This window comes from Podarcis raffonei, chromosome 15 (assembly GCF_027172205.1).
Source record: "Podarcis raffonei isolate rPodRaf1 chromosome 15, rPodRaf1.pri, whole genome shotgun sequence".
Taxonomy (NCBI): domain Eukaryota; kingdom Metazoa; phylum Chordata; class Lepidosauria; order Squamata; family Lacertidae; genus Podarcis; species Podarcis raffonei.
The window spans coordinates 605,803-624,474 of record NC_070616.1 but is presented as its reverse complement, the minus strand read 5'-3'; the positions used below and the strand labels follow the sequence as shown (position 1 = coordinate 624,474).

General features: G+C 51.7%; 1 long non-coding RNA gene across 1 annotated transcript; it reads left to right on the top strand.

The window, feature by feature from the left end:
- Positions 1–13,128: 13,128 nt before the first annotated feature.
- Positions 13,129–17,939, top strand: LOC128402841 (uncharacterized). Its single transcript, XR_008327785.1, has 3 exons — positions 13,129–13,403; positions 15,294–15,388; positions 17,864–17,939. It is a non-coding gene; the product is annotated as an uncharacterized LOC128402841 (long non-coding RNA).
- Positions 17,940–18,672: the final 733 nt, after the last annotated feature.

Sequence of the window (18,672 nt, the reverse complement as noted above, 5' to 3'; positions counted from 1 at the left end):
TACACTTCCTTGATCTCTTAAAGGCCCTGAATCGAGGGCAGCGTTCCCTTCTGGGCCACATGCCAGGGGCAAAAGGAGCTGGAGCAATTGTACTCGCCCCTTCCTCTTTCCACCCTCCTTCCAGGCATGAAAAGAGGCAGGGCCAGAGGTCAAGGTGCAGAGTGAGGCCAGCAAGGGGCGTGTCCTGGAGGGAGGGGGCGGGGCTGGGGGCAGCAATGCTTCTGAATACCAGCTGCTTTGAATCTCAGATGGGGAGAGTGTTCTTTTGCTGAGGGCCAGGTGGAGTGGAATGGAGGGCTGATTCTGGCTCCTGGGTTTAATAATAATAATAATAATAATAATAATAATAATAATAATAATAAAATTTATTTATACCCTGCCCTCCCCGGCCAGAGCTGGGCTCAGGGTTGCTAACAACAGTAAAATTACAGTAGAAACATAATAGGGGTGGGTGGGAAACCCAATTTAAAACACAGGTTAAAATGCAATTTAAAATGCAGCCTCATCAAAACCATAAGGGGAGGGAAACATAAGGGTCAGACTGAGTCCAAACCAAAGGCCAGGTGGAACAGCTCTGTCTTGCAGGCCCTGTGGAAAGCCGTCAAGTCCCACAAGGCCCATAGCTGTCAACTTTCCCCTTTTCTTGTGAGGAATCCTATTTGGAATAAGGGAATTTCCCTTACAAAAAGGGAAACGTTGACAGCTATGCACAGGGCCCTAGTCTTTTGTGGCAGAGCATTCCACCAAGTCAGGGCCAATACTTAAAACGCCCTGGCCCTAGTTGCGACCCATCTAACCACCTTGGGACCTCCAAAATGTTGTCATTTGTAGACCTTAAGGTCCTCTCCATCAGTGAGCTATTAGAAGAGCAACTTAGAATATTGGAATTGCAGAGTTGGAAGGGGGTCCAGCCCCCTGCAATGTCGGAATCTCAGCTAAAGCATCCATGACAGAGGGCCACCCAACTTGCACATTAGTACCATCCGAACATAATGAGACTTTGCTGGGTCAGGCCAGTGGCCCATTCAGTCCGGTTGCCTCTTCTCACAGTGGCCAAAAAGGTGCCCCAGTGGGAAACCAGCAAGCAGGATTTGAACACAAGAGCAGCCCTCTCCCATCCCGGGATTTCCAGCAAGTGCCATTCAGAAACATCACTGCCTCTGACTGTGGAGGCAGAGCTGAGCCATTGTGGCTAGTAAACTTTGTCTAATTCTCTGCTAAAGACCATCTAGGTTGGTGGGCATCACTGCCTCCTGCAGAAGAGAGTTCCACAGTTTAACTAAGCCTTGAGTGAAGAAGTCCTTTCTTTTATCTGCCCGGAATCCTCATTCTTGATCCACCTCCTTTCTGTGAATGTAAGTTGTTTGAAAGTGTTGTTTTAGTTGTTGCAACCTGCCCAGGGGCCGAGGGTCAAGGGTACCAACCGATGGAGGGATGAAATGGAAGCAGCAGGAACTTCCTACACTGGAAGATTGGCAGATAAAGATGGTAGAATATGTGGAGATGGCAAAGCTGACAGGGAAGATCTGGAATCGGCAAGATGAGCTGTTTCAGAAGGACTGGAGCAAATTTATATTCTATAGGAAAGAAAACTGTAAACATTTGAAAACGTTTGTAGGTTTGAATTGAAATTCCTTGTAATGTGAAAATAAGGAACCGATTTACATATAAGGTGGTAATTTTTATAAAAAAGAAGAAGATTTAAGGTAGAAAAGTAGTTATAGAAATGCGAGAATTTATTAAAAGATGTTTGGAAGTCAGAAAGAGTGAGGGAAGGAAGTCGATGCTCTGTCTGAGCAATGCTTTATGTTATTGATTTGTGTAATGAGATGTAATTAAATATGGAAAACTTAATAAAAATTATTTTTTTTAAAAATAGATTTGCTGTTCGTGGGTTGAGGGGCGTTGCCTCCCTCCTGCAGCAGCCTGCAGATTCTAGGATGCGCTGGATCCGTCCTGCCCCTGGCAGGGAGCACATGGGCACCTTCCCTGCCTTTTGTGGATTTCTGCCTGGCACCGGAGGGAGCAGCCACCCAGAAGCCCCTGGCATTCCCCAAACAGTAAGAGTTTATGTGCAGTGTCATCCAGAATCTGCACACAAGCTCCTCCTGTGCGGGGAGACCAGGCCATGCCTGCCTCTCGCGGGAGCCAGTTCCAGCGCTGCTTGAAGGACTGTCTTTTATCCATCCAACATTCAGCTCCACTGGGTGTCTGCGAGTTCTAGTGTTAGGAGGGAAAACTTTATCCCTCTCTCTGGGTGAGATGAGCCTCTGCTCTGGTCCTGCAGGGCCTTGTCCACACATGCGCATCTTGTGAGCAGTAATCCACTGAGAGCAGTCAAACACAACATTCCTTGTTTTCCTAGAGAAGACATGCAGGGGAATGTTGGTTCAGCCAGTCGAAAACTTCCTGTTTCCTCCTGGCTGGAGCATACTTCCTTTGCATGTCGCTAGAGGTGGGTGTGACCTTACCTGCCCAGGTAACAGAAGGACAAGGCATGCTGCCACTCTCTCTCTTTTTTACTTCCTCTGTCGCTGGACCAGCTTCTTAGCTAGAAATGAGCATTGGGATCAAATTTCCCATATGGGGTATATGCACATGTATATTTTTGTAACCAAGCCTGCCTTCAGGAATCCAACCGTGAACTAATGTGAGGAAACAACTTTTATTGACTTTAAATAAGATTGTTGTGTCTTTATTCTTTTAAGAGGGGTAAAAGGGAACTTACCAGGAATATACAGTTCAATACTGAATTGTATAAAATAGTGAGAGGCTCACACGAGCCTGCAACCAGCTATCTGCTGTGTATGTAAAAGAGGAATGTAAACTCTGCTAAGTAAAGGAACTTGCTAGCACAAAGTTAGGAAGGATATTAATAAACAATATATCCTCTCCTGCCTCCCTGAACATTCCCACACATCTTTTAATGTGTGCATTAAAAGCAGTGCATTTGGAAGTTGTGCCTGCAGCACTTGACCTGTTTGACAGCCCATACACACATGCAGGGCACCAGTTGCTGCTGTCAGATTGGGCCAAATTCAAGGTGTTACATACCATCTGTATATAAAGCCCTTAACACCTTGGGACCAGTTTGCCTGCAAGAAGATCACCTTATCCCCCCCCACCTGCACCCTTCCAGCCGCTTTGATTGGCAGAACTGGCCTTGTTCCAAGCACAACTTCATACTTGTTTGTAAGAACTCCATATTTTTGCAGCACTTACACTTTGGAACTCCCTGTCTATTGACATCGGGCAGGTGCCTTCACTGTAGTCTTTTCTGCACCAGCTAAAAAAACATTCTTTTTTCGACAAGCCCATCCAGATGTTTAGAAAGTTGATGGGAGTTCCAGTTTGTTTTTAGCCTACTATTTTAACTTTTTGAAAGCCATAAATTATATTGTTAGCTTTTCTTATTGATAATTTTATTGTTTTATCTTTTTTTCCAAACCGCTGTGAATGTTCCCGTCCCCCATCAAGCAGTGTATGAATTTCATGAAATAAATGAATATGTGAACCTGCTCTCGGTATAGAATGTCTCAGGAAGAAAACATGAGCCAGGAGCTGAGCAGGCCTTTCTTTTGTAACCTCAGTGACATCCCCCAATATTAAATGTAACCATTTCAGGCATATTCATTTTCTCCTTAATTTTGCATCCCTTCGTTTAATAGCTGCTGCTTCTTAGTTGCAGAGGAGAAGAGTACATTTCCCAAAATGCTGCTCTGATGGTGGCTGGAGATCCGGCAGGTCCCAGGGCAAGTGGGCAGGATCTGGGACCTTGAGGATTGCCTCTTGGGGCCTGGCCAGAATCTTGTGGGAGACCCAGAAAGTCCTGAGCAGCCCCCCCAATAGAAAATTGTGTCCATTCTCTCCCTGCCCTGCCCTGCAACACAGACACACACACACACACACACACACACACACACACACACACACCTCCCTGCAGGAATGAATTGTGTAAAAATAATAGACCTATGCACAGTAGATGGTGCAAATATGTGCAATTTATGCAGGCCACAGATTTTAAATTTATATGAGATGAAAGAAAAGGGGGAGGGAGCGTTATAACCCCCAAAGGTTTCCAGATTCCCCATAAGTTCCTTGTTGTGGGTTCCACACGAGGAGCTGGCTACCCACAGAGAGAGGTTCACAAAGGGAAAGCAAGAAACAGCTGCATCTTCCTCATCAACTGCTGCCTGATCCCCCTTTACCTGAAGGTGCTTCCAGGGATTGAACCCAGAGCCTTCTGCATGCAAAGCACCTGCTCGGCTGCACTGCAGCCTCCCCGCATTTGCCACTGAACATGGGAATGCAAGCAGTAGCATGTCCCTGTTGCTTTGAGTCCCCACTCCTTTGGATGAGCATGTGCTTCCACACTGGACTAGTCCTCAGTGAGTACAGATCTGCTAACCTGCACTCATCAACTTTCTCAGGGCCACTTGCTGGGAAAATGGACATGCAAACTTTGTTACCCCTAAAGAGGATAGAAGGACATGGTCTGGACAAAAAGAGCCCCCTTTCACTGGAAAGAGGGGCTGCCACCCATGTCAGAGTTCTGCACTAAGGCCTGGGAAACCCAGGTTCAGATCCTGACCCAGCCATAAAGCTCAGGCCTTGGGGCCAGTCTCCACCTCTCAGAGCAATCACCTAACTCACAGCATTGTCATGAAGATTAAGGACACCACCTTGAACTTCCTGGAGGAATAGAAGGAAGGAAGGAAGGAAAATGGAAGGAAGGAAGGAAGGAAGGAAGGAAGGAAGGAAGGAAGGAAGGAAGGAAGGAAAATGGAAGGAAGGAAGGAAGGAAGGAAGGAAAACGGAAGGAAGGAAGGAAGGAAGGAAGGAAGGAAGGAAGGAAGGAAGGAAGGAAGAAGGAAAGAAGGAAAATGAAAGGAAGGAAAGAAGGAAGATGAAAGGAAGGAAGGAAGGAAAATGGAAGGAAGGAAGGAAGGAAGGAAGGAAGGAAGGAAGGAAGGAAGAGCCAGCCAGCCCTCGTTTGTTTTTCCCCCACCCCAGCACATTCCAGCAGCCCAAAGGCCACTTGGCAGGGCCCAGCGCCCAGGGAGGGGTGTGTTTGTGCATCAGCCCAGCCTCTCTCCCAGGCTGGTCTCTGCCGCGGGGGCCCAGAACCAGGAGCTTTGGAGAGAAAGCAGCCCCAGGATGCCCACGAAGAATTCCTCCCCCTCCATCATCAAGGCTGCTGCTGCTGCTGCTGCTGCTGCTGCTGAGGCGTCCACTCCAGGCAACCATGGCTGTAGACTGTTACCAGCCCACATCCACACAGTAACAATCTAAAGCCACGGTTGCCCTGGAGACGCAGGATGAGCTGGCACCGTGGCAAATGGCATCCTGAAGGCTCCATCTCTCTCTGATTGCTGCGAAGAGGGAGAAGCAGAAAACCCACCAGCACCACCGTTCCAATCTCCCACTCGCCATTCCCCCCAAATCAGCAGCAATGCACACTTGGAGCCCCTTGGAGTCCAGGTCAGGGTCTGCCCAAATTCAGCTGCACGTCTGGTTGTGAGATCCGCAGAGGCTGCTGTTGAGGAGCTGGCAGCCATGCATGTGTTCTCTGTTGGGGAGAACTGGGGGGTCTGCATGATGGGGAAAAGTCAATAGAGAGAAGACCCTCCCTGACTGCCCTTTAACCTGTGCTGACATTCCCTCCAGTGTTAGATGGAAACTCTTGAATTCTTTGGTCATCCAGTGACCAGTAGCTGAATAACCCTTTTTACTGAAGTGTGGCATTTCCATCCACTGTGGACCAGAGTACCGTAAGTTCATGGAATCATAGAGTTGGAAGGGACCCCCAAGGGCCATCTAGTCCAACCCCCTGCAATGCAGGAATCTCCGCTAAAGCACCCAAAGACAGATGGCCATCCAACCTCTGCTTTAAAACCCCCAAGGAAGGGGAGTCTGCGGCCTCCCGAGGGAGACTGTTCCCCTGGTGCCTGTACCACGTTTCACGGACCCAGACAGACCACTGGCTCCATCCAGCTCTGTATTATCCACACCAGGGATGAGTGGCCCCTGTGGCTCTCCTGATGTTGCTAGACTCCAAATCCCAGCACCCACTCCTTCCCCCAGAGAGGACCTATGAAGAGCCCGACTGCTCGCTGGCAGTCGACCACCAGGTTCCTTCTGCCCCTCCTCCACTGCCGAGGACTTTTGGGATACAACTCACTTTGCACTGATGTGTCCGCATGGGAAGGAAGAGTCAGTGAGAGAAACCTCCCAGCTTCCTAAGCTGCCCTTTAACCTGCTCTGACCATCCCTCTGGTGCTAGGCTGATATTCTGAGGGTTGCTGGCCTCATCTCCTCCTCCTCCTCCTATACATTGGGAGAGGCAAATCTTTGTGACTCCTGCTGAGAGCAGGCAGAACGAGGCTCTCACCTGTCCAGCATGCATTTCCTTCAGGAAACTTGGCTTCAAAACTCGGAGTCTCAGCGTGATTGTGTCCAAGGGGCCAGCAGTGGATCAGTGCTCAATTCAAATTTCTGCTGATACACTCAAACTTCAAGTGCCAACCTTTTGATGGGGGCACTTTTTTGAGGGAGTCCCACATACCCCCAGGTTTCAGCCTGTTCCTATCAGGAGCTGAGGTTTCAGTGTAGCGAGCCCTGCCCTGTGGAACTCCTTGCCACTGCTTGATTTTAGATGCCTTCTGAAAACAGTATTATTCAGAAAGTCCTCCTAATCTTGTTTCTTTGTCCATACAACTCACCTTCCCCAACCCACTGTTTGCTTTTTCTTTCCTTTTTTTTAAACCATCTAGTCTTATGGAAGAGTTCTGAGGAACTCAAAAGTGTCCACATTATTTTGGGTTGGTCTAATTAAAAAAAAATCACCATATTAAGGAGCGCAATTCTTGCTCTTGATCCAAGGTGGGCACTTCAACCTCAGAAAGTGCAATTGCTTCCCCCAGTTAAGAGCAAGACAAATCTCATTTTTTGTCATCTGAATCCATTGGTTTAGGTTCTTCTCCCCTCCAGAGCAGCAGAAAAACAACTTGCTTCACATGCCATGGGTTAGTCCTCCAGGTGTCTGAAGACAGCAGTCGTATCTCCTCTCAGTCTTCTCTTCTCCAGGCTAAACACACCCAACTCCCTCAACCGTTCCTCATAAGGCAGCTTCATCATCCTGGTTCCCTCCTCTGCACAGCTTCAAGCTTGTCAATACCCTTCTTAAACTGGGGTGCTCAGAACTGGACACAGGACTGACTTTTACTCTTGGGGCGGTGGAGATGGAGGATGGGGAAGAATGGATTTTGCTCTTACCCTGGCTTAGGAGCATGTCTTAACAGCTTCCTCCTCATTGGCCAGACTGTACTGGGAACACTCACTCCTGTGCAGGTCTGTCCTTCACCACTATTGTCTGGCAAAGGCTAGAAAATGTGTCAATGGGGCAACAGCCTGTACCCCCCACCCCACACCTTGGGCTCCCCCTGGAGGTGGGCATCTCTCTTCATTGATTCTCAACAAGCCAACATCCCAGAAGCACCCACCACCCCCAAGTGACGTCCACAGAGCATCAAGCATTAAAGGCGAAACCTACCTGGACCTTTCCAGTATGGGAGGCACCAGACTCCCCATCGCTTGGCGGCAGAGCCCCTGCTTTGAATGCAGAAGGCCCCAGTCCCTTCTGAAACTCTGGACAGCTGTTGCCAGTGAGTGTTGGCAATACTGGGCTAGGTATAGCAATGGCCTGACTGGGTTTGAAGCAGGTCCCTACATTCCTGGAGAGGGAACGTGGTCAAACACAGCCTTAAGGACTCACAGATTTATTGCAGCATGGGCAAAACCTGGAGACGGCAGCACTTAATCTGATCAGGCCATTGGTCCATCTAGTTTAGTATTGCCTTCTCTGGCTGGCAGTGGCTTTCTGGGGCCTTCAGCAAAGAACCCTCACCTGCTGCTGGAGTCCTTGCATGCACAAAAGAATGGGCTATGCTCTACTGAACTATGGATGGCACTCTACTGAACTATGGATGGGACCCAATGCTGATATGGAAAAGGTATTTCCCACCCTAGTACAAAACGCGAGGGGACCAGTCCTAAAACTGGATGTGGGCAGTTTTCCAGGGGAGACTGGAGGTCAGCACCATGGACAGCAACTCGCAGCAAGGATCCCTTTTGGTGCCAGGAGGGAGGCTACGTTTGGGCCCCAATGAGAGGAGATGGTTGAGATTCCCTGCCCCACATTCTCTCCCCAACTGGGTCCAGGAACCACAAGAAACTGAAGTCCAGTTTGAAGAACCGACTCTGGCAGTTCTGCCTAAGATCTGCAATATTGGAGTGGCACCAGCCTCCCTCTCTGCACTTCCCAACACCTTCTCAAGGCCCACATCATATGAAGAGCCTGTCGGATCGGGCCAATGGCCCCTCTAGTCCAGTGGCCAAATACCCCAAAGAACCTAGGAATTGAGATAGACTGCCTCTGGACCTGGAGGTTCCATCAAAGCATCAGAAGAGCCTGTCTGCTAGATCAGGCCAATGGCCCATCTCGTCCAGCACCCTGTTCTCACAGTGGCCAGCCAGATGACTCTTTTGGGAAGCCCAGTTTAAGAGCCCTCTTCCCTCCTGATTTGCAACTGGTATTCAGAAGCATAATTGCCTCCAGCTGGGGTGGCAGAGCACAGCCACCATGGCTAGTAGCCATCAATAGCCCTCTCCTCCTCCAGGAATTTGTCCAATCCTCTTTTAAAGCCATCTTGGTTGGTGGCCCTCCTCCTGTGGCAGGGAGTTCCATAGTTTAAGAAAGTGCTGCCCTTGTTAGACCCACCGACCTTCATCTCCAACCATTATGACATTTTAAATACCTGGCTGGCATCCACCCACCTGTTCAATCGCTGGAACAGCCCACTTCCCTGTTGAATTGGTCCAAGGGAAAGCAGAAGAGAGTCCCCATTTGATTGACAGACAAATGATGAGACATATGTTTAAGTACATGGAGGGGCTGCTCAAGATCACAGATAGCCCACCCACAATCTAGTTTTACAGGTGAGAAGCACAGAGGCTAAAGAGGGAAGCAATTATACCACAAGGCCCACCATGTCAGGTTGTATGGTTGTTTTTTTAAAGGAGCAGCATTTAAAACCACCAGGGTCCCATTTTACAGCCAGGGCAAACTGAGGCCCAGATATAGCTATAGATCTACTGTCTATACCTTCTTCACTAAGCTTTCTTCGTTTCAGAAGCCTGGTTTACTAGGGGAGGGGGTGGAGATCTGTTTCTGCTGCTGTTAAAGAACCGTGAGCCAGAAACCCTTTTGCAGGATCTGCTGCAGAGACCTACCACGAGTGGATCCTGACATGTCTTTGCCCTGGCACAGCTGAAAGGAGACAGACGCCCCACACAAAAGCCCGCCCCCCCCCTCGGGTGGAGAGGCACTGTAGTTGCTGTCAGACTTCAGTAGCCATGACTGTAGACTGTTACTGTTCCTGTCGTAGCACTTAGCAGTAAGCAGTCTAGAGCCAAGGTGCCGACGCACTGACCTGGCAGGGAGGGTGGGGGGGCAGGAGGTTGAATCTTCTCACCGGGGTCTCTTCCGCATGCGGTTCCCCCTGCTTTAACCCAGAGGGGGGAAGGCCACTGCAAAGGAAAGTGCAAAAAGCCTCCTGCCTGCTGGTGAGGCTGCCTCTGTGCTTCCTTGAGAGGCCATTAAGAAAAAGAGAGAGAAATCAAGATTCTAGATCTCATGATCACAGCATAAGCTGAGGAGCAACGGAAAGGGGACGGTGCCTGCTTGTTGCGCTCAATTTCAGAGTCGGGGGGGAAGGAAGTTCCTGGATTTCAGGGTTCACCAGCGAGTTACAGGGCAGATAATGTTTTGATAGAAATGGTCTGGGGAAACTCCAGGCCGTCCTGGAAGAGGCTGGGGTTAGGAGGGGGGTGATATAGACCTGCCTTCTGCTGAAGAACTAACAAGCAGACCCTCCCTAAAGAGTCCATAGAATAGTAGAGTTGGAAGAGACCCTGAGGATATCTAGGGATATGCAGTTGCAGGCAAGGGGTCTGGGGTCCAGATCAATGCCCTTACTCCTCGGTAGACTGCCTCTAAGGAGAGAGGCTCCACGGAGCGAAGATGGCTAAAATTTTCTCCATAAGTTTTCCCCAACTGCTCCCCTCCTTCCTTTCACCCTCCATGGCAGGCTGAGATGGTGGGGTGAACTACAACTCCCATCAACCTTAGCCTCTGGCCATGCTTGCTGCTGATGGGAACTGTAGTTTCAGCGGCACCTGAAGAGATGAAGGTCCCCCATATCTGCTTCAGGTCCTAAGACGAGCCTGGCTGCTGGATGGGGCCAAAGCAGGACTCATTCAGTCCAGCATCCTTCGTCTCAGCTGCCCCCCGGGAAGCCTGCAAGCAGGGTCTCAGTACATGGGCAGTGTGGCTTAGTGGTTAGCCGGGGGGAAATTAGGGCTTGAATCCTCACTTGGCCCTGAAGCTGATTGAGTGACTTTGGGCCACTCACTGCTTCTCAGCGTAGCCCACCTCACAGGGCTGTTGTGGGGATTAAGCAAGGGTGGGGAGAACCAAGGACACCATGCAGAAAAAGATGGACATAAATTCCTGCATTGCAGTGGGTTGGGCTAGATGACCCCTGGGGTCCATTTCCAGCTCTAGAATTCTGTGAAATGCAATCAGTAAATAAAATAAAAACAACACACACACACACACACACACACACACACACCCTCCTTCCTTCCCTCTCTCATTCCTATGGATCCAGGAGGCCCTTTCGAACACAGCCTGGATGGCCATGATTCTGTTGAGGGTGAGAGCTGTCCACCCAAGAGGGCACCAGGTTGGGAAAGGCTGAACCAGGGAAACAGGGGGGGGTGTTCAAGGGACAGTGGAAATAAATGGAACAGAAGAGCCCGCTGGATCAGGCCAACGGCCCACCTAGTCCAGCACCCTGTTCCCACAGCGGCGGACAAGATGCCCATTATGGGAAACAGACCCCCAGCTGTTGTTCCCCATCCTCTGGTATTCAGAGATAGACTGTCCCAGGGCATGGAGGTTCTGCTATCACGATAGACCTTTGTAAGAAGAGCCCTGCTGGATCAGGTCAAAGGGGGCCCATCTAGTCCAGCATCCAGTGGCTGAACAGATGCCCATTATGGGATGCTCGCAAGCAGGATTCAAGCACAAGAGCTCGAACTCTCCCCTCCTGCGATTTCCAGCAACTGGGATTCAGAAGCATCGCTGCCTCCGACTGCGGGGGCAGAGCCGAGCCATGAATGAATCTGTTGCTCATTCTTAAAAATGAATAACTAAACCGCACAAAAGCGCAGGGCGTTAGAGAAGGCAGGTGTCTCGAACTCTTCGCTTCCGGGTGGGGGGGGGGGAGAAGAGCCGGGGGGGTATCAAAGGAAGAGAGAGGTCCCTCTCCTTCTTCCACCCCCAGATCTTCCTCTTATATTCAACACCCACCCCATCAACAGCCCCCCGTTCAGGAGATTCTCGCTTCCTGCTTTCTCGTTGGGCATCTCGGAGTGGAAAGGGAGAAGGGCGAAAAAAGAGATTTTTGGGGAGGTGGGGGTCTGGTCTGACGGATGCTTATGCCTAGGGAGTTGGGGGGGCGGGAGAAAGGCAGGTCGCTGCCGCCCTGCGCCAAGCCAGCCCTACCCCTTCAGCCAAGCGGACACGGGGGGGGGGGGAGGTAGAGAAGCGGCTGGCTGGCTGGCGCTCCCCCCCGCCCATCGCTTCCGGCGGCGCAGCAGCCCCTTCCAGCCAGTTCTTGTTCCGGCTCAAGGTGAATGGAGCGGCAGGTAGGCTGGTGGGGGCGGGAAAGAGAGGGAGGGGGAGCGGCGGCAGGGGGGAGAGAGAGCTGCAGCAACGTCTCCCCCGCCCCCCGCAGGAAAAAGAGACGAGCGAGCGCCAAGCAGACGCAATGCAACAGGTGGCGGATCCGCAGGAGGAAGAAATTGGGGGGGGGGGTCAGAGGCATCATCTAACCAGCTCCAAGCTCAATTGCGTGCAGGGGGGGGCCGCTAGGGATGAGCCAGCCCCCTCTGCACGCCCTGAATCCAGGCGCTCCTCATCCGCCCCCCCTCAATGCCAGCAGCTTCCCCTTAGGTGGGCTTTTTGCGGGAGAGGGGAAGTTGGCAAGGCACAAGGTGGGGGGGGGCAACGCCCGAAACTCTGCGGTGTCCCCCCCCGCCCGCTTATTATAATGGCCAATGCCTCTCTGGTCCCATTCACGTAGGAGGGGGGTCTCTGTTCCCTCTGTGCCCCCCCCACTGAAAAGAGACGCCCCCGCCACATCCCTGGTGGGGAAAGTCGGTCCCGATTCAAGACCTACTTCCTCTCCTTTGATGGGGGGGGGGGGAGGTAGGCAGTCGCTGCCCGGACAAGCGCCACGTGTTTGGCACGGGAACCAATCGACTCCGGGCGAGTCACGCTGTGGGACCCCCGCGCACCTCTCCCCACAAACCGCCTGGGACGGGACTCTGTTGGAGGCGATTCTACGTCTCGGAGCAGAGAGAGAATAAGTGGGGACCCCCTGACCCACGCACCCCACTCTTGAAAGCGGCGATGAGCCAGTCTTGCCATGGGGAGAGAGGGTCAGAGCTGGCTTGGTAGGGGCAGCCCATTCTCCGCTTACCTGTGCCTCGACGGGGCGTCCTTCCCGTCCATCCGCCCGCCGGCCCTTCTCCCCTCCATCCCTCCGCGCCGGAGCCCCCTTTTTCCTCTCCCGGCTTTGGGGGGAGAAGCGCCGGACTCCGTCGGCGGTGCAGGCTCCGGAGCGGTGTCTGCAGCCTTCGGGCTTTTTATAGAGTCCGGCTCGTAGTAACGGGGACCTCGCGGCTCATTCATAGAAAAGAATCAACCTACACAATGACGTGAGCACGACGTCAGCGGGAAATTTAGGGAACGGGCAGAGGCAGCTATTTATATCACGGGGCGGGGGGGGGGGAGAGAGAAAGGGAGAGAAAGAGGGGCGGGGGAGAGAAACTAGCCAGCCAGAGAGGGGGGATTTATGGGGGGGACGACTCTAAGTGGGTCTTCTTAGCATCAGTTTGCTCCATGACACTCCTGGTGCCCATCAAAACGACGGGGGGGGGGGAGAAAGCGAGAGCTTTATAGACCTCTGAAACTGCCAGATTCCCCGGTCTTGGCACACACACCCTCCAGGGGGGCACCCACCCCTCTGGCATGTGCCAAGATGCACCCGAGTGGCAAAAAACTCACGAAGTCTTCACTCAGATCTAGGAACACAGGAAGCTGGCTGAGGCTGAGTCACCAACTGGTCTATTTAACTCCATATCGTCAACACGGACTGGCGGTGTCTCCCCGGGGGTCTCCAGAAAGCGGAGGTCTTACCGCCAGCTCAGCAGAGATTGGATCTGGGAAAGGAGGTGCCGGGACAATGAGCTGCACCCCATCCCCTAAAAATAAGGTAAGTTTTTGATCTACCTTCATGACTCTAAATAAAGGGCTGGTTTATTGCAAACCGCCTCATATACTGAGTCCAATCAGTCGGCTCAGTATTGCCAACACAGACTAGCAGCAATCAGTCAATCGATCATTTTATTTTTAGGCCGCCTTTCCAGAGTTAAAGCTGTGCTCAAGGTGGTCGACAACATATAAAAATCACATAATTATGAACATAAAAAAGTAGTCTGTGAACAATGAATAAATCATCAGAAAGCACGTAGCCAAATTGAACAACTTCCACATAAATCATAAGATGGAAAATAAAGATACAAAAAGTATCAGTAAAAACAACACACACACCCCAAAACCTCCTAAACAACCCCCCCCCCAGCCCAAGAGTCTGTTTGGCATTCTCAGTTTTGCAGCTGGAGTCAATCCGAGGGCTGCCCTCCCAGGCCTGGTAGGAAAAGGCTTGCAAGGCAGAGAGCAGGTCTCCCGGGACTTGCAGCCAAGAGCAGCAGCTCTTCAGGGTTCCGGGCAGGGGGGGTCCCTCCCCTGACCCTGCCCGGAGATGCCACTGGGAGCTGAATGTGGACCCTTCTGCATGCAAAGCAGGTGTTCTGCACCCCTAAACTACAGCCCCTCCATACGCCAACACAGGAAGTTGTGTTGTGCTCAGTCTGACTACTGGTCCATCTAGCTCAGCACTGCCAGCACTGATCAGCAGCAGCTCTCCAGCGTTTCAGACTGAAGTATTTCTGCAGACCTACCGGGGGATATTGGGGTTTGCAGTGCATGGTTAAGCTGTGGAACTCCCTCCCACAGGATGTAGAGGAGATGGCTTTAAAACAAATTCATGGGGGAAGCGAGGGCTGTGGAGGGCTCCTCCTAGCCAGGCTGGCTCTGCTCCTCCATGGTCTAAGGCAGGCACCCCCAACCTGCGGCCCGCCAGATGTTTTGGCCTACAACTCCCATGATCCCTAGCTAACAGGACCAATGGTCAGGGGTGATGGGAATTGTAGTCCAAAACATCTGGAGGGCCGAAGGTTGGGGGTGCCTGATCTGAGGCAGCAGCGCTTCTGAACCCCACAGGAGGGGAGGGGGCTCTTGGGCTTGAGTCTTGCTTGTGGGTTTCCCTTGGTGGCATCTGGCTGGCCCTTGAGCCGTGGAAAGGGGCATGGGGGCCTTGGGGGGGCAGGAGAAGAAATGCCCTGCCACACGAAGGGCACAGACATTTCGGGCAAAAGATTCCCGTGCTGCAGGAGGCTGGACTAGATGGCTCTTGTGGGCCCCCCCAACTCCACCAGTCTATGATTCCAGCCTCCCCCAATTTCCTCCGCTCAGGATCACACAGCTAAACAGCATGGAGACTCCAGGAAGCCGCCCAGGAAGCCGGCTGCAGCAACCCAGCCAGGTGGGCGGGGTATAGCTAATAAAATTATTATTATTATAAGCAGCCCTATACCAAGTCGGGATGCGGGTGGCGCTGTGGGTTAAACCACACAGCCTAGGACTTGCCGATCAGAAGGTTGGCGGTTCGAATCCCTGTGACAGGGTGAGCTCCCGTTGCTCAGTCCCTGCTCCTGCCAACCTAGCAGTTCGAAAGCACATCAAAGTGCAAGTAGATAAAGAGGTACCACTCCAGTGGGAAGGTAAACGGTGTTTCCGTGCGCTGCTCTGGTTCGCCAGAAGCGGCTTAGTCATGCTGTCCACATGACCCGGAAGCTGTACACCAGCTCCCTCAGCCAGTAAAGCAAGATGAGCGCCGCAACCCCAGAGTCGGCCATGACTGGACCTAATGGTCAGGGGTCCCTTTACCTTTAGCTTTATACCAAGTCAGCCCATTGGTCCTTCTCACTCACTGCCTGCACGGACTGGCAGCAACTCTCCAGGGTTCTAACCCTACCTGCAGATGCCATTGGGGATTGAACCAGGACCTTCTGCATGCAATGCAACTGCCCTTCCACTGAGCTACAGTCCATGGATGTGATGCAATGGATCATCTAGGTAAGCTTTCTCTATATTATGTCTGGGGCTCATGTTGTGGTTCAAAACCTCTGGAAGCAGTCCATTGGCCAAGGCTGATTTTAGTCCACCTCAGTCTGTTTCCAGGCCCAGAAACTGCCTGAGTCATCCGGGTGGGTGATCAAGACTCCTAGCCCTTCTGCAGGTTCTGGATAGCTCCTCCGAGATGGGAGCTGGAGGGGTCATGTTTGGGTGTGACTCTGCTCCTACCTGCCGGGGGTTCCAGAAAGTGGTGCTGGGCCTGATCTTGCTGCTGCTGCTCAGCCCCAAGGACCTGTTGCTATGGACCTCTGCAGGATGCCACCCTCTCCTACATGCACATGAGACCTTGTGGAGTGCCTGTCCAGTGCTTGCGGCTGAGCCATCAGCATTTCCTGCACTCCCACACCTAAAGGATCAGATCCGCCATCTGGAGGCACCCCTACATCAGAGGTGGGAAACTGCCTCTGATGTCGGTTCGGAAACCTCAGCTGGTGCAGAATTTGGCAGCCAGGTTGCCCACCAGGGCGAAACGGTTTGAGCGTATGACGCCATTGCTGGCCTGGCTGCTGGTCAGTTCCTGGCCCCCATTCAAAGTCCTGGTTTTGACCTATAAATCCTTAAAGGGTTCGGGACGGCAATACCTCAAGGACCACCTCTCTTCCATATGAAATGACCTGGACCATGAGATCATCTTCTGAGGCCCTTCTCCATGTGCCTCTGCCACAAGAGGTCCAGAGGGTGGCCACACAAGAACGGGGCCTTTTCTGTGGTGGCTCCCCCTTTGTGGAATGCTGACCCCCCTTTGGCTGATTAAACTGTCTATGAACTTTTAAACGGGTGGGTATTGTTTCTGTTTGTTGCTATTGTATGTATTTTTGTGTTTTTATATTGTAAGCCACCTCAGATGAAGAGCGGTATAGAAATTTAATAAAACAAAAATAAAAATCTGGCCTCCAGATGTTGCGGGAGTTCGAGAGGAACTGGAGGCAGCCACAGGTCCTGCGACCCCCGTCCTTCATCACTGGAGACAAGAGCAGCCTCTGTGGCACCCAGGAGCATTTGTCAGATAGGACAGCATGGTGTAGTGGTTAGAATGTCAGAATAGTACCTGGGAGAGACCAGAGTTCAAATCCCCTGGGTGTGGCCTTGGGGAAACAGGCACTGCTTCTCAGCCAAACCAACCTTGCAGGGTTGCTGTGGGATTAAATGAGGAGAACCATGTACACCATTTTGAGCTCCCGTCAGGGGTGGAAATGTGGGATATAAATGCAATCAATCAATCAAGATGAGGCCAGTGCAGCTGTTGCAGCCCTTTTGGGACAGGGATAGCCTGACCACAGTCATCCAGGCTACTGCAATGCATGTCATGTGGGGCTGCCCTTGAAGACTGCCTGGAAACTGTCACGAGCTCAAAATACAGCTGCTGGACTTCCAGCTGGGAATGGACTGAGTGGGAAGGTGGGAGGCTGTGCTCAAAAAACTGCACTGGGTTCTTGCCCATGGCAAGAATAATAAATTTTATTTATACCCCGCCCTCCCCAGCCAAGACTGGGTTCAGGGCGGCTAACAGCAGGTATAAAAACAATTGATTAAAATACAACTTAAAAACAAGATTAAAGTACAACATTATAATACAGCCTCATTTCAGTAGAAACTCAAATCAAAAACTTTTTGGGGATGAAAACGTCAAATCTTCACCAAGGCCAACTATCCAGACTGGTCCTACGTGGGCCAGAAAAAAGCCAGGGAAGTCCTCAAATAAGAGATCCATCACAGAAGGAGGAAGGAAAAGGGAAAGAGGGGAAATGGATCAAGTTGATTCTAAGCCAAAGGCCAGGTGGAACAACTCTGTCTTACAGGCCCTGAGGAAAGAAGTCAGATCCCGCAGGACCCTGGTCTCATGAGGCAGAGTGTTCCACCAGGGTTGAAAAGGCCCTGGCTCTGGTTGAGGCTAATCTGACTTCCTTAGGGATCTCTAGGGTGTTGCTAGTTATGGACCTTAAGGTTCTCCGTGGGGCATACTGGGAGAGGCGGTCCTGTAGGTACGAGGGTCCTAGGCTGTGAAGGGCTAGGTGTTGGTGCTTTTAAGCCCCCATACAGCTTGGGGCCAGTGTACCAGAATGGAGATCTGCCGCTCCCAGCTCAACCCAGGTCTTGTGGAAGTGCTGTGCAGCTGCCCCAGTTGCCATGGGTGTGTGAGAGGCAGAGAGAGGGGCACCTGGAGAGAGGGTGTTTTGGGTGACGATGCTACCTGGTTTATGGGTTCTCAGCCTGGGTGCCTGCAATGTCGCTTTCCACCCACCAGGCGATGAATTCTGAAACTCCTTGAGAACAATGCATTTACACTGCTGAGTAGTAATCCTTGTACTGCGTTCATTCACTTACGTATTTATTTAAAACACAGCATGCTGGAAGGTTCCGGAAGCACTTTTTTTTACGCAGAGCAGAGTTAAACTTTGGAACTCCCTCCCTCAGGAGGCAGTGATGGTCAGAGGCAGAAATGCTGCTGAATGCCCATTTCTGGAAGCCACAGGTGGAGAGAAAGTTGGTGTGCTTGGTTCTCTACTTGCAAGTTTCCCATTAAAGGCATCTGGTTGGCCGCTGTGAGAACAGGACACTGGACAAGAAGGGCTCTTCTGAAGACCCTCTGCCCATCTTTCCTTCAAAGGCCTGGAGGGGTAACGGAGCCTGAAAGCAACAGCAAAACATGGCAAGGGTTTATATTTTATTACAGACATAGTCCACCCACCCTGCCACTGCTAGACACCCTCCCTGAGTGAGACTCAGTTTTACTATGCTGAGAAAGGGACTTAAACGTCCCTGTCCTCACACAGTCCAAGGCCCTACCCCTGTCTCTCCCAACAACCCAGTTCATCTCTTCCTTCTGGAAGAGTGGAAGGTTCCCAGAGAGACAGGCCTTTAATCTGACCCAGAAAGCACGGGTCCTTCTCCTGCCCATCATAAATTCATAGGATTGTAGAGTGGGACCATGAGGGCCATCTAGTCCAGCCCCCTGAAACGCAGGAATCTTTGGCCCAACATGAGGCTCCAACCACAGTCCTGAGAGTAAGAGTCTCGCGCTCTGCCATGTACCTCTGCGTGGCAAGCATGCCTCTGAGAATGTGTCGAGTGCAGATTCTGCGCCACGAGGAAAAGATGACCAGCTCTCACTTAAGAAGCGGGGTGTTTGGGGGCGGGAAACATGGCTGGTAAGATGCTTTAACCCCCAAACCTCTTCTCCTCCTATTCAACCCTGACGGAGCCTCTGAGGAATTGCCAGCTGC